This window comes from Lepidochelys olivacea, assembly GCF_965140295.1.
Source record: "Lepidochelys olivacea isolate rLepOli2 genome assembly, chromosome: 1".
NCBI lineage: Eukaryota > Metazoa > Chordata > Testudines > Cheloniidae > Lepidochelys > Lepidochelys olivacea.
This window is the reverse complement of record NC_140411.1, coordinates 228,442,534-228,455,403: the sequence shown is the minus strand read 5'-3', so window position 1 is coordinate 228,455,403 and position 12,870 is coordinate 228,442,534.

The window sequence follows — 12,870 nt, the reverse complement described above, 5'->3', positions numbered from 1 at the left end:
CGATATGTGAATTCAGATTTATTTATACTTGTATGGGAAATTTATGTATAGCGAAAGAGAAAAATAAAAATAAAGCTTGATTAAATTTTAAATTGGGATTTCCTGTATTTTTAGTGTTTGTTTTACTTAGGAATAGATATCCGCAACCATAGCTCTATGTTCATGCACTTTGTTAAAATTCCCTCCCTTCTTTCATTAGTGTGAGGCTTGAATTCAACAAGGTACTTAAGCATGTGCGTAACTTTAGCATGTGAGTTTTCCCTTTGATTTCAATTAGACTACTTCCATGCTTAAGTACTCAGCTGAATTGGAGCCTAAAGCCCTGTTTCTGCAACATAGGCATCATTGGGAGTTTTGCCATAGACATCAATGGAAACAGATCAAGCCATAAATGAGCGAAACTTTGTTAGCATCTCCTCCCTACACACATCAAGGATCTACTCCGGAGCTAGTAGATAGGGCGCTGGGGCTCAGGAGACCTGAGTTCTATTCCCAGCTTTGCCAATGGCCTGCTGGGTATCCTTGGGCAAGTCATGACACACACATGCCTCAGTTTCCCCATCTGTAAATGGGGATAATGATACTGACCTTTGTAAAATGATTTAAGAGCTAGGTATTACTATTACTCTTCCCAGTTGTCTGCCAAAACCTCAACCCTTCAGTAGTAGTGAGGTAGTGTCATCTGGTGACTAGAATAATGAGACCTCCTTTGTAAAGCACTTTGAGGTCTACTGATGACAAGTGCTATATAACAGCACTAGCTCTGACCCCTTTCTAGCTGAAGGAACCCACAGGAATTACAAGTGTCCTGACTCTGTGCTCATAATTGTTAAAACTATTATGTAGGCCCTACAAAACCTAGGGCTGGACTTGGTTCTACATCTATAATATTTGTTAACAAGTCACTAAATAAAGCACTGTTCTGCGCTCCAGGCAGGGTACTTTTTTGGTCTCTAGGTGGAAATGTGCTGTTTGGTGAGTGTTGTCTTTGTCACATGCATTAGTGGCAAATTAAAATAGGATCAAATGGAATGGTCGGTCTGAGTCAACACGTGTTGAGGAAACCTCTTCGGATATGATGATTTCTTCCAGAAATACTTGAGTGTGATTTTTAGGCTCAGAAAGCTTAAAGACCTCAAACTGCCACAGATTTAATTGTAAAACAAATAAACTTCAGCACTTAAATAGCAAATGCCCAGCTCATGGTGGAGGGCGGGTGTTAAACGACAATGTTATAGTAACATTATTTTAAGGGTACTATGTTTTCGGTCTCACCTCTGTCTCAACAAATTTGACTGTATTGCTAATGATAGAGGAGTGAGCTCTGATGACTGAAATCTCATCTGTCTCACTGTGCGAGACAGCAGGGCTCTATGTAATAAAGAGAGAACGATGTATTCCATTCTAGCTCATTATGTACTTCAGGTTATCTGAGGTTGTCTTAATCAGTCGCTTTCAACAGCTGGCAGAAGCAGTCCTACGTAGAAAGCAAGCATTAATGTGTAAATATTGGGTGCTTCTGCTATGCAACAAAACTGGTTTCAGTGTAGCCATCTAGTGGAAGCCACCTGAAATGTTCCTGGATAAACAGGAGAGAGGGTTATTTAGCTCTGTACAAATACTTGGTTAATCAAAATACACACTTGTACCAGGCTTACTGAAATATAACATTTAGTTACACCGTAAAACCCTCATTGGGCATTCACCTCTCTTAAGAACTAACCCAAACTGTCCCCAAATGTAATGGGGCTGATTCTTCTTTTACACCAACTGTAAGCTGATGTGACTCCAATACAAATTAAATAAGTTTATTTCTAATTTACACCAGTGTGAGTAAGAGGAGAATCAGGCCCACTGGGTACAATATTTAGCCATGTCCACTAAGCAACCTGTTTTTTCTAGCCATGTCAGTTCTTACTTAGGACAGATATAAAGAATGAATAAAAACACTAACTCATTATTGAAAGAAAATCAATTCTCTGCTTACTTTTAAGTTAACCCACAGCTGACTGCAAGTAACTGGAGTTTTCACTGAGACCATAAACAAGTGCATGCTTCCTGACTCTAAAAGGGAAAAAATCCCAACCTTTTTACATATTTGAGAAGCTCCTGACATAGGCCAATTTAATAAGAAAATATTGCAAATAGAACTTGTCCTTCAGCTAATGGGGCTGTTGAAAGAGAAGACAAAATACAAACTGTAAGACTACATTGTGTGCTCAGAGAAACTCTCTGTGATTCCATTCACTAATTAAAAAAAAATGAAGGGAGAACCCAGAAATGTATTATCTGCACTTTCTCCTCTGTTCTGTTTTCACTCAGATACTTTCATTTTAATTGCCAGTAAGCTTCACAATGAAACTGTCATTCTTTGATAGATCTGTGAGAAACACATGGGTAGGAAAATCACAGGTAGCTGGACTCTAATTCTGGCTCTGACACTCTCTGGAGCTTTACACAAAGTCACATTGCACCTCGGACTCAGTTTCTCCAGCTATAAAATGAGGAAAACAACAGTGGTAAACGCTAAGAAGTTAGTATCATTTTACTGGAATGTTAATTTTGTCAAGGTAGGTTTCAATATATTCTTCAATATAATATCCAGGTGAACTGAGGTCACTCACCAAGAAAAAATTGTTAACAAGTGTTTATCTCTATCTATAATAATCCTACTCACGTGGGGGTTCTGAGCATTAATTACTGAATAAATAGGCAAAACTGTTCTGTGTTACTCTAATGGAACTCCACTGCTGTAACTGACAAGAGAATATGGACTAGTATAACCGCAAACCCTGAATATTATTGCATCTCCTATGCAAAAGTGAACTGTAATGTTTAAAGTACTAGCACAATCTAATTTTTTCAACTATAACAGTACTAAAGAAATTAAAAAGCAAACAATATGCCTAATTCTGATACCTTTACTTATGTTGTAAATGCAGTGCTTAATTTGTAATGAATGAGGTGCCGGGGGGTCAAGCAATTTTTTACTTTCATAACTGACATGGCAAAGGGTGACGGGGCTATAAGCTGCCAAGCCGAGAGGTTCCGGGACTCAGCCCTGGCACAAATTAAGTGGTGTTGTATAGTACCTAATTCCACAGATAGACCAACCAAAGTCATTGGAACTGTTTGTGGAGTAAAGTGTTACCCAACATGAGAAAAACGTGTAAGAATCTGGTCTATATACCTGAAAATACATAAGGGCCAGATTCTGCCACCCTTATTCTCACTGAATCGTATCTTACTCCACAAGTAGTTGGCATCATTGAATTCAGTTGGTTTATTTGAGGAATTAATTATTCTATATAAATAAGGGTTGCAGAATTTGGCCCTAAATGATTAGGTTTAGTTTAAGAGTTATTCTGCAGGTTTGCTCAACTAAAATATTCCCACAACAGAAACAAATAAGTATAGACCTTGAGCTATTTTTGCCTTTGCAATGCATTTTTGCTAGGAACTAAAGGGTCTATTTTTTCTGATTTTTCGGTTATGCTCAAGCGTTTATATGCATAGCTCTCATTAACGTTAATGGGAGTTAGACATCTAAAATCCCAATGAATGGAGAAGAGAATAGACTCCTAAGTGAGTGTCTATTATAAAGTGACAAAGAAGTGTAGTCTTTGCAAAAGCCTGCAAAGAATATTCTTCTGTTTAATGCTCTAATAAGTGTCCTATTATCCATTTAGTTCAATTACACTGAATGAATTTGGTTTTTCCAAAGCTTTTCACTTTGTCATGCCCTACACCACACAGAGTATAGGACGGCAGACGAGAAAGCCGAGACACCGCTAGCTCTTGGGTAGTTGTACTGATGTCTAATGCTCACTACATCTCAGCAAGAAACAGGATCCACTCTAGCAAAAAGAAAACCATTGTCACAATGGGCCCCAGTAGAGCTTTGCAGGTAAAGGGCTGACAATGATCCCATTGTCTAGCTCCCATACCCAGCGTTTTTATTCTCGTCCATTGAAATAATCTTTTGGGGGCTCAAACCTAAAACACAAAGGGACCCCTATTTCTCTCTGACACCACTGTGAGTAATACAAGATTACAGCAGTGTAATTAAGAGGAGAATTTAATCAAAGGTCTATATTATATTTTTCATTTTAAGAAACTGAACTCATTTCTCAACTATATTTGATTATTTTTAGAGCCATGCATTTTTTTTTAATGTAAAGCCCTATATAGTAGCACAAAATAAGACACAAACATATATACACCACCACCAGCTGAAGAGATTATCAGGAGATATTTAAGGGTCTGGCCCAGATACTCAAAGATATTTAGGCACCAAACTCCCACTAAATTTCAATGGGAGTTCAGCACCTAAACACCTTTGAGGATCTGGGTCATGGTGACACAACGATATGTTAATCGAACTATAGAAATATTCAGTGTTTGGAAAGTGGCTATTGTATACACAAAACACCTACAGTATTCAACTATATTTCACAATGTGTGTATATCTATAAAGTGTATATACGTGCGCACATACACACATATATATACACACACACGCACTTATGCACACACATTTTATATATACAGTCAAACCTCGCAATAACGCGCCCCGTGATAACGCAAATTCAGATATAACACAATCATAAGTTGGCTCCCCTTTAAGGCCGTAATACGGTTCGCATTTTGCCGGAATACTTTTTTTACGACATTTATAAATAAACTGCGTTCTTGTGTTATAGATATGCCAGTTTGCAAATGCAAGTGGTTTTCTGCCCAGGAGAAATTGTACACCCTGCACCAACTAAAGAAGGGCAACAACAAACTCAGCTTGCTAGAGATCTAGGAATTAGCAAGTCCACTCTGCGAGGGTGAAAAAAAGAAGAAGAAAAGCTCCGTAGCCTACCCTGCATTCTTGAAGAGGAAACCGGTTTACAGCATAAAAAGGTCAAGTTTGCTCATGACAAAAGCCTAGATTCAGCCTTGTACCAATGGTTTGTCCAGGCTCGCTCAGAAGGAGTTCCCATTTCTGGCTCTATTCTGAAAGCTCAAGCAGAGAAATGTGATGCCTTATCAATGGAAATGAATCCAATTTAAGGCGAGTACGGCTGGCTGGACAGATTCAAGAAAAGGCACACTATAAGCCAAGTTCTTGTGTCTGGGGAAATCCGCTCAGCTGATAAAGAGGCTGCCGATTCCTACCCAATTGAGCTTAAAAAGTTGCTGGAGGAAGGTTGCTACACAGCCAATCAAATTTACAACTGCGACGAGACTGGTTTATACTTTAAAATGTTACCCAATCACACCCTCGCAACCAGGACTGATAGTCACAAACGAGAAGGCTTTAAGCAGAGGAAGGACCGAGTCACTCTCTTGTTTTGCGTCAACAAGTCTGGCAGCCACAAAGTCAGACCTCTGATCGGAAAAGCGAGTTCTCCCAGATGTTTTCATCATGTTAATGTGAAGGCCTTTCCCTTTGAATACACCAACAGCAAGAATGCATGGACGAATAGCTCCATATTTCAAGACTGGTTCCATAAAACTTTTGTGCCAGCTGTTCGGGCTCATTTGCGAAAACTCAAGCAGGAGCAAAAAGCTCTCCTCCTGCTGGATAATTGCCCTGTCCACCCCCCAGCGGAAAATCTTGTCAGTCGTGATGGCAAGATTAAAGTCTCTTATGTCCCGAAGAACACTACGTCAGAAATCCAGCCACTGGACCAAGGCATCATATCAGTATTTAAGCAAAACTATCGTCGCAAAATGATCCTGCGGATGGTAGTGGATAACAACTCCTCTGTCGACACGTCACTGGCGTCACTCAACTTGAAAGAAGTCTTTCACTACGATGGGAAAGCCTGGGCTGCTATCTGTGCACATTGCATTGAACGATGCTGGATAAAGGGTCTTGGTCCAGCTTTTCTGTCATCTACACACGATGATGATAAGAACGACGACGAGCCTGAATTGACAAGATTCACTGAAGATGACATATGTTTAGCCGAAGAAGCACTCAGACAATATGAGCACAGTCATTATGATATCCTCAACTGGTTTTCAGTAGATGACATCTGCCCCACATATGAACACATCTCAGATGATGAAATTGTTGCAAATGTCAGCGGGAAGAATGAAGCTGCACGAGCAGAGCCCGAAACCAGTGGCGCTGATGACGACGACAATGATAATGGCACCTCAACTCCCCCACCAAAAGTGTCTGAGGCAGTAAAGCACCTAGAAGTCAGTTTGAGGTGGCTGGAAACTCAAGACATGGACAGCGTCAAAATCCTCCAACTCAGAAGCATTCTTGACTTTGCTAGAAGCCAACAGTCCACGGCAAATAAGCAGACCACACTAGATAGCTTTTTTAAGAAGTGATGAAATTTAAAATTATGGAGTCATGCAACCAGATTGACTTTGCACTCTGTGCAATGATTAGTATCGTTGATTTCACAGGTTTCTTTCATGTACATAGATTCATAGATTCATAGAATATCAGGGTTGGAAGGGACCTCAGGAGGTCATCTAGTCCAACCCCCTGCTCAAAGCAGGACCAATCCCCAATTTTGCCCCAGAACCCTAAATGGACCCCTCAAGGATTGAACTCACAACCCTGAGTTTAGCAGGCTAATGCTCAAACCACTGAGCTTAATTAAATTACTACTTTTGTGTTTAAAATACGCTGGGATAACCGTTGTTTTTTTACAAGACTTAAACTGACTGGCTTGAAATGGTAAATTTTCGTAACCCCGCTATAAAGCAACCCTGCATTTATCGCGATCGAATTTTTTGCACCCCAATTACGGCATTATAGTGGGGTTTCACTGTATTACACACACACTTTAAAAATCATTATGAAATCTGAATCCTGCAGCTATTGTGCATATCTGATAACCACTTTAGATGGGTGTCACACTCCAGGGTGCAATCTAAATCATTGAGGGGTTATGTCACTGCCTGCCCTGCAGCCTTGGATGCTTCACAATGCTTTGGTGTTGTAGGTCCCAATCTGGGCCGCTCACAAACAGCTGCCAGCATGCAGGTCACACCCTGAGTGTCTAGGTATAGCCACAACCCCAGTCCTGCAACTCTGACCCCAGTGGCCTGTCAGCAACACACCAGTCACACTCTGGCTTCCAGCAGCCTTGATTACTACCTGCAGGGTGACCTCAACATGCTCCCAGGTCTGAATTTTCCCCAGAAAGTGTGTTCTGCATTGTTCAGTGCTCTCCTCGACAGTTCAGATATAAGAGGTACATTACCAATGTAAGGGATCAATCTGCAACAGTTTGTTACTTTAACTGGAGTTACTCAAATAGTACAATTTAAACACAACACTGTATTAGTTTTGATTTAAAAAATAAACAAAGTTTATTTAACTATAAAGAGATAGATTTTAAGTGAGTACAAGTATAAGGCATTAAAGTCAGAAATGGTTACGAGAAAAGTAAAGATAAAAAAGCTTTCTAACAGCTAAAATTTCACAAACTACATTTGGTTCAAGGTAAAATCCTTACCACATGTTCCCAGCAACATTGGTGACCAAACTCTCAGGTCAGGATGCCCCCCTCAAAGTCAAAAGGCTGGTTCCTTTGTCTTCTTAGGTATAAGATAGAGTGATGGAGAAATATGCTGGAGTGCTTTTGCCCCTCATTTTTATAGTCCAGTCACCCTTTGAAGTGGATTCTTCTGAGGATTGCCCCGCAAAATAAAGTTTATTCAAACTGTAAAGAAGGTGACGTAGAGTCTGGGGATGAAGGTGGCTGTTAGGATATAGATATTCAGACCTGTCTGTAAAGGCCTGTACTCTAAGAATGTAGGTATATGTTTATCATTTAGCTAGTAACAGAGTTATACAAGGAAGAATCTGTGTAAGGGCCTTCTCTCACTGTGACAGTCTGAGGCCCTGTTCTTAGGTCAATGCCTTTGGCTAAGCAGCAGAGGCAGCCATAAGCTGGGAAGCGTATGGTCACATCCTCAAATTCCAAACTAGTCAATATGGGGCTGTTAGGAAGGTGATCCGATCTATCACCTCCAGAGAAAGGGAAGAGCCTAGAAGATGTAAAAGGAAATTTAGGTTGATAGTTTTCTGTCTGGTAAAGAACTCACTTATCAATAGACACAGCTGGGAAACCCTTATGTCTTTATAGGTGTAGTTGTGAAATCCTCCCTTCTGTATTGTTTTGTCATTATAGTTCCCACTTTGCTATTGTTTATTTGCATGGTCTCTGTCTGGTTCTGTGACTGTTTCTGTCTGATGTATAATTAATTTTGCTGGGTGTAAACTAATTAAGGTGGTGGGAAATAATTGGTTAGCTAATCATGTTACAATATGTTAGGATTGGTTAGTTAAATTTCAGTAGAATGATTGGTTAAGGTATAGCTAAGAATATTCCTATATAAATTAGGGGCAAACAGGAAGTAAGTTGGGATTCAAAAATAAGGAAAAAGGAACTTGGATTTAAGCTTGCTGGAAGTTCACCCCAATAAACATTGAATTGTTTGCACCTTCGGACTTCGGGTATTGTTGCTCTCTGTTCATGCAAGAAGGACCAGGGAAGTGGGAGAGTGAAGGAATAAGCTCTCTAACAGTGGCCCCTGTTCTTTCTTCCCCCATGTATGATTTGCCTTGTCTCCTTCTTGCTGTCTCAAGGACCCTGTTTACTACTTATATGTAAATTGAGGTAAACTCATTCTTTTGTTCAAGACAGACCTGTTTAACCTCTCCTGCCTAGTCAGGGGTGCATGGCTTTGAAAATGTGCTACAAACATCGTACAGGGGGAATTCATGACTGTATGTATAATGTTGCTACATATATTTCACCATAATATTATTGACCAGTGAGCTATTAGTTTTGAAACAATACCTCACAAGGCATATTTTGGACAAAGATTATTACACTAGTGTGTAGAATATGAATACAGGGGTGCATTGGGTCACAATAGGTATACACACACATACTGTTCTTAAGTAGCACATTAACCATGCTTCAAATTTCTTTTTACATGTTAGATTTTAACAGCACAGAAAAAGCCACTATAATCTACAAGATATACATTTTGGCTTTAATAAAGTGGAAAGTATGGATTTTTCTGGAAAAACTGTAGCTACAAAAGCACCATATTTTCTATTCAGTAAATAATCTGTGTGTTCTAAGACTACCTAAATCTACATTTGCACAATGGTATGTAATGGCTCCACAGGAGCCAGTATAGTCTATTAGGTAAATAACATGTGGTTTTAAAATTGGCTAAAAATATCTTTGGATGATAGACCATAACGGTTACTTGAGAGACATTACAGTTTATGGCAAATCATAAGCAATTAAAAATTGAATAAATATATAGGCAATAGACTGAGTTCTAGAGGAGTCATTTAGGTCTATCATATCAATGTCTGTACGAATGCTAGAAACATTGGTCTTTTCTTCTATTTTGGTCTTTTAAACTGTTTAAAAAAATAAAAGGAAATGCTTCTTCAAAACCATAATAAAATAATGTTAAGGGGTTGGCTTACATCGATGAAACCTACAGAATGCATACTGTATGCTAAAGCACTGTTCATAGCCCACCACCACTGCCTCAGTATTGCAGCACATGGTGTATGGTAACAGCATCCAGAGTCTGAAAGCTGCTGTAAGTTCAAGATCCAACAGGGGCTGATATGGCTAGAGTTGTAATCTTATCTCTCTTTTCCTGATGTCAGGTAGTTTAAACCAGATCCTTTTTTATTTTACTTATACACACACTTTTTGTACTGATATAACTATTGTGCTTAATGTGATTTTTTTTTACACCAAAATAGTTATACTGATACAACCCCTAGTGTGAATGCAGTTAGACCGGTATAAACGTGTCTTCTACCAGGATAATTTACTCCCTTTCTCTATAGGAATAATATATGTCAATCCACTAGTTTAATTATATGGGGTATAGTTAAAGTGGTACAACTTTGTGTGTACACAAGCCCTTAGTGTGCGTGTTTCTGTGTGTTACAATAGTGTTAGGTTACCAATATACTCTCCCATGTGTTCTCATCTGCCCCATTCCTACTTTTCCAAGTTGCTCCTTACCACTGTGTGCACGCCTCACTGACAGTCACAGGTACCCATTCATTCCTACTCTCCTCTGTGAGACCCTGCCAACTTCCTCTTCTCTGCAAGCTCTCTTTGTGAAACCACCATGCAAAGGAGAGAAATGGGTTTGGCCTCTCTCTCCTTCAATGAAGAGAAGTGGAGGCTTCTCTCAGCCTGATCTTACCCGGTGATGACGAGAAGAAGCTGTAGGGGCAGCCTCTCCCAAGAGGATCACTCCTACCTCTCCCCTCTACCTTGTGAAAAGGAGGAGAAGTAGCAGCAGTGGTGACAGAAGCCTTCAGTTTTAGTGCTACAGCCAGGCATGGAAGCTGTTTACACTAGGCCAGAAATTGTGTTTAACCTAGATGCAGCTAACTCCATTTCTTACACAGTTTCATCAGATACCATGAATGGGCCTAACGGTTGGCTGGGTGTGTCATTTTGTATGCAGTGAGGGTGAGGGCACCGGAAAACCAGAGGGGGTATATCTGGGTGGCGTTGTGTCCCATCTGCTCACACAACCGATAGCACTGAGTTTTGCACTGGGTACAGCACAAGATACAGCTATTAAAAAGGATGTAGCAGAGGGTTCCAGTGAGCATGCTTCTCTCTCTCTCCAAATAGCATGCCTGTAGTCATTACCTCTATATAGTGCCTTCAGCCACCAATACTTGATTCATGCACCTCTAGGAGAAGGTCCCTAATTCCAATCCTGCAAGTATCCAATGAAGAGGCTGCCAGATTTTGTTATGGTGATGTGGTTTTGTAATTTTAACCAACCAACTACACACTGATTGTACCACCAATCTCATTTTCACTTTTCTCCTAAACCACACATGATTAATCTAATTCTCTAGAAATAAGAGTATAGAAATAATATCATAAAATACAACAAGCAACCCACCATGCCTCCTGGTCCCCACAAAACTGAATGCACGTTTTAAAACTACTTAGCATACCAGTCCTTTAAAATCAAATTTCCTTAGTAAAGGACACTCACTTAGAATTTGATCCTGAATGGTGCTAAGCAACTCCTAGGAGGTGCTGAGCACCTGATAAAATCAGCCCCTCTGAGGAGCAGGCCCTTAAAGGCCAAGCATTTTTCACCTGGTTACAGATGTTCTGTTCACATTATGGTTTCCATGAACAGCGTGGATGAGGATTTATTTAAACTATGCTTATGACCCCACTATCTCAACCTGCTCACCCATGCAATGACTATTAATCAGAAGCACAGGTTTCTAACAGTGCTCCAAAATAGCAATTAGAACTTCAGTTGTAGTGTGAATGGGACCATGTAGTTTAAGCTTAGTCACATTAATGAAATCATAATTAGTGTTTTAAATGCTTTATAGAGAGTACACCACCAATCAACATTTGATGTTGTGTTTGAGCCAAGAGAAACCATAAAGAGTGCTTTAAAAATGTTTTTCTATTTATGTCCATTTTTATTTTCACTCAGTAGAAAGCATGCTGTAGAGAAATGAAAGTGACTAAGCCAGCCATATTATTTATTCTTATATAAAACATGTCCCTTTTCACTAAAATCAAGATGTAACTACATATGGCCTTCCTGATCTTGACTTTTAAAGTACTGTGCTTTTAAATCCTCTTTTGATATAGCCTGGCTGAATCAGAACTACTTGCCTTTTATCCAGAAAGCAATAATTTAAAGGCTAGACTGTCAAAAAATATCACTTCATTTTTAAATAACAGAGTTTGCCAAGGGATGTTAAAAACTATATACCCAAAGATAGAAAGAAAGACTTACAAATAATCCATCAAAGAGACTTTAAATATAATGTAACGCTAAATCCTGCTGTCCTTAACTCACTTTAAAGTCAATGGGACAGCTGCATGCAGGATAAAACTCTTATAATCATAAGAAAGTTGTTCTCAAGAGTCCAATCCAATGCCCTTTGAAATCACTGGGAAGACTCCCAATGAACTGGGTGTTGGATGGGTCCTAAAATGACAAACTGTCTCTCTGTTGTGGATTTAATCTTTTGTTCTATATAAAACAGTCATGTCAAAACCTGAAGAAGAGCTCTGTGTAAGTTCAAAAAAGCTTGTCTCTTGCAACAGAAGTTGGTCCAATAAAAGATATTACCTCGCTCACCTTGTCTCTCTAATGTCCTAGGACTGACATGGCTACACCATTGCATGTCAAAACCCTGATATTTAGAATGCATATTGTACAGCTTCATATTCCCTTTTCAATCCCCCAATAGACTGAAACAAAAAACATTCTGTACTACATTAAAGAAAAATATGGCTAATTTTGTTTGGCTAAAGAAAAAAACTAGACTTAAGTACAGAATACTGATGAAATCAAAGGACCAAAGCTGTGCTGGCCATACCAAATTTGGTTAAGCATCAAGCCAAATTGTTAAAATGTGCTAAAAATCACTGGGAGGGGCATGGTAGGTGAGGTAATATCTTTTCCTGGACTAATTTCTCTTGGTGGAAGGTACAACCTTGGGAACCTGAGAAAGAGCTGAGTGTGGCTCAAAAGCTTGTATCTCCCACCAACAGAAATTGGTCCAATAAAAGATGTTACCTCGCCCACTTTGTCTCTCTCATATTCTGGAATCAGCATGGCTACAACACAACACTGCAAACAAGTTAAAAATTAATTGAAGCTAGGTAACGTCTACAATACGTTCACATTAGTTTGAATAGAAACTGAATTTGCTTCAGTAGTATTTGGGAAACCCTCGTGAATTTCTATTTGTTTTCCCACAAACTTTAATACAAATGCTTTTTTTTTTTTATGAGCAAGAATGTTCATAGGAAATGAAAATGTGAGAAACTGTAGGAACATATGTTGACACCA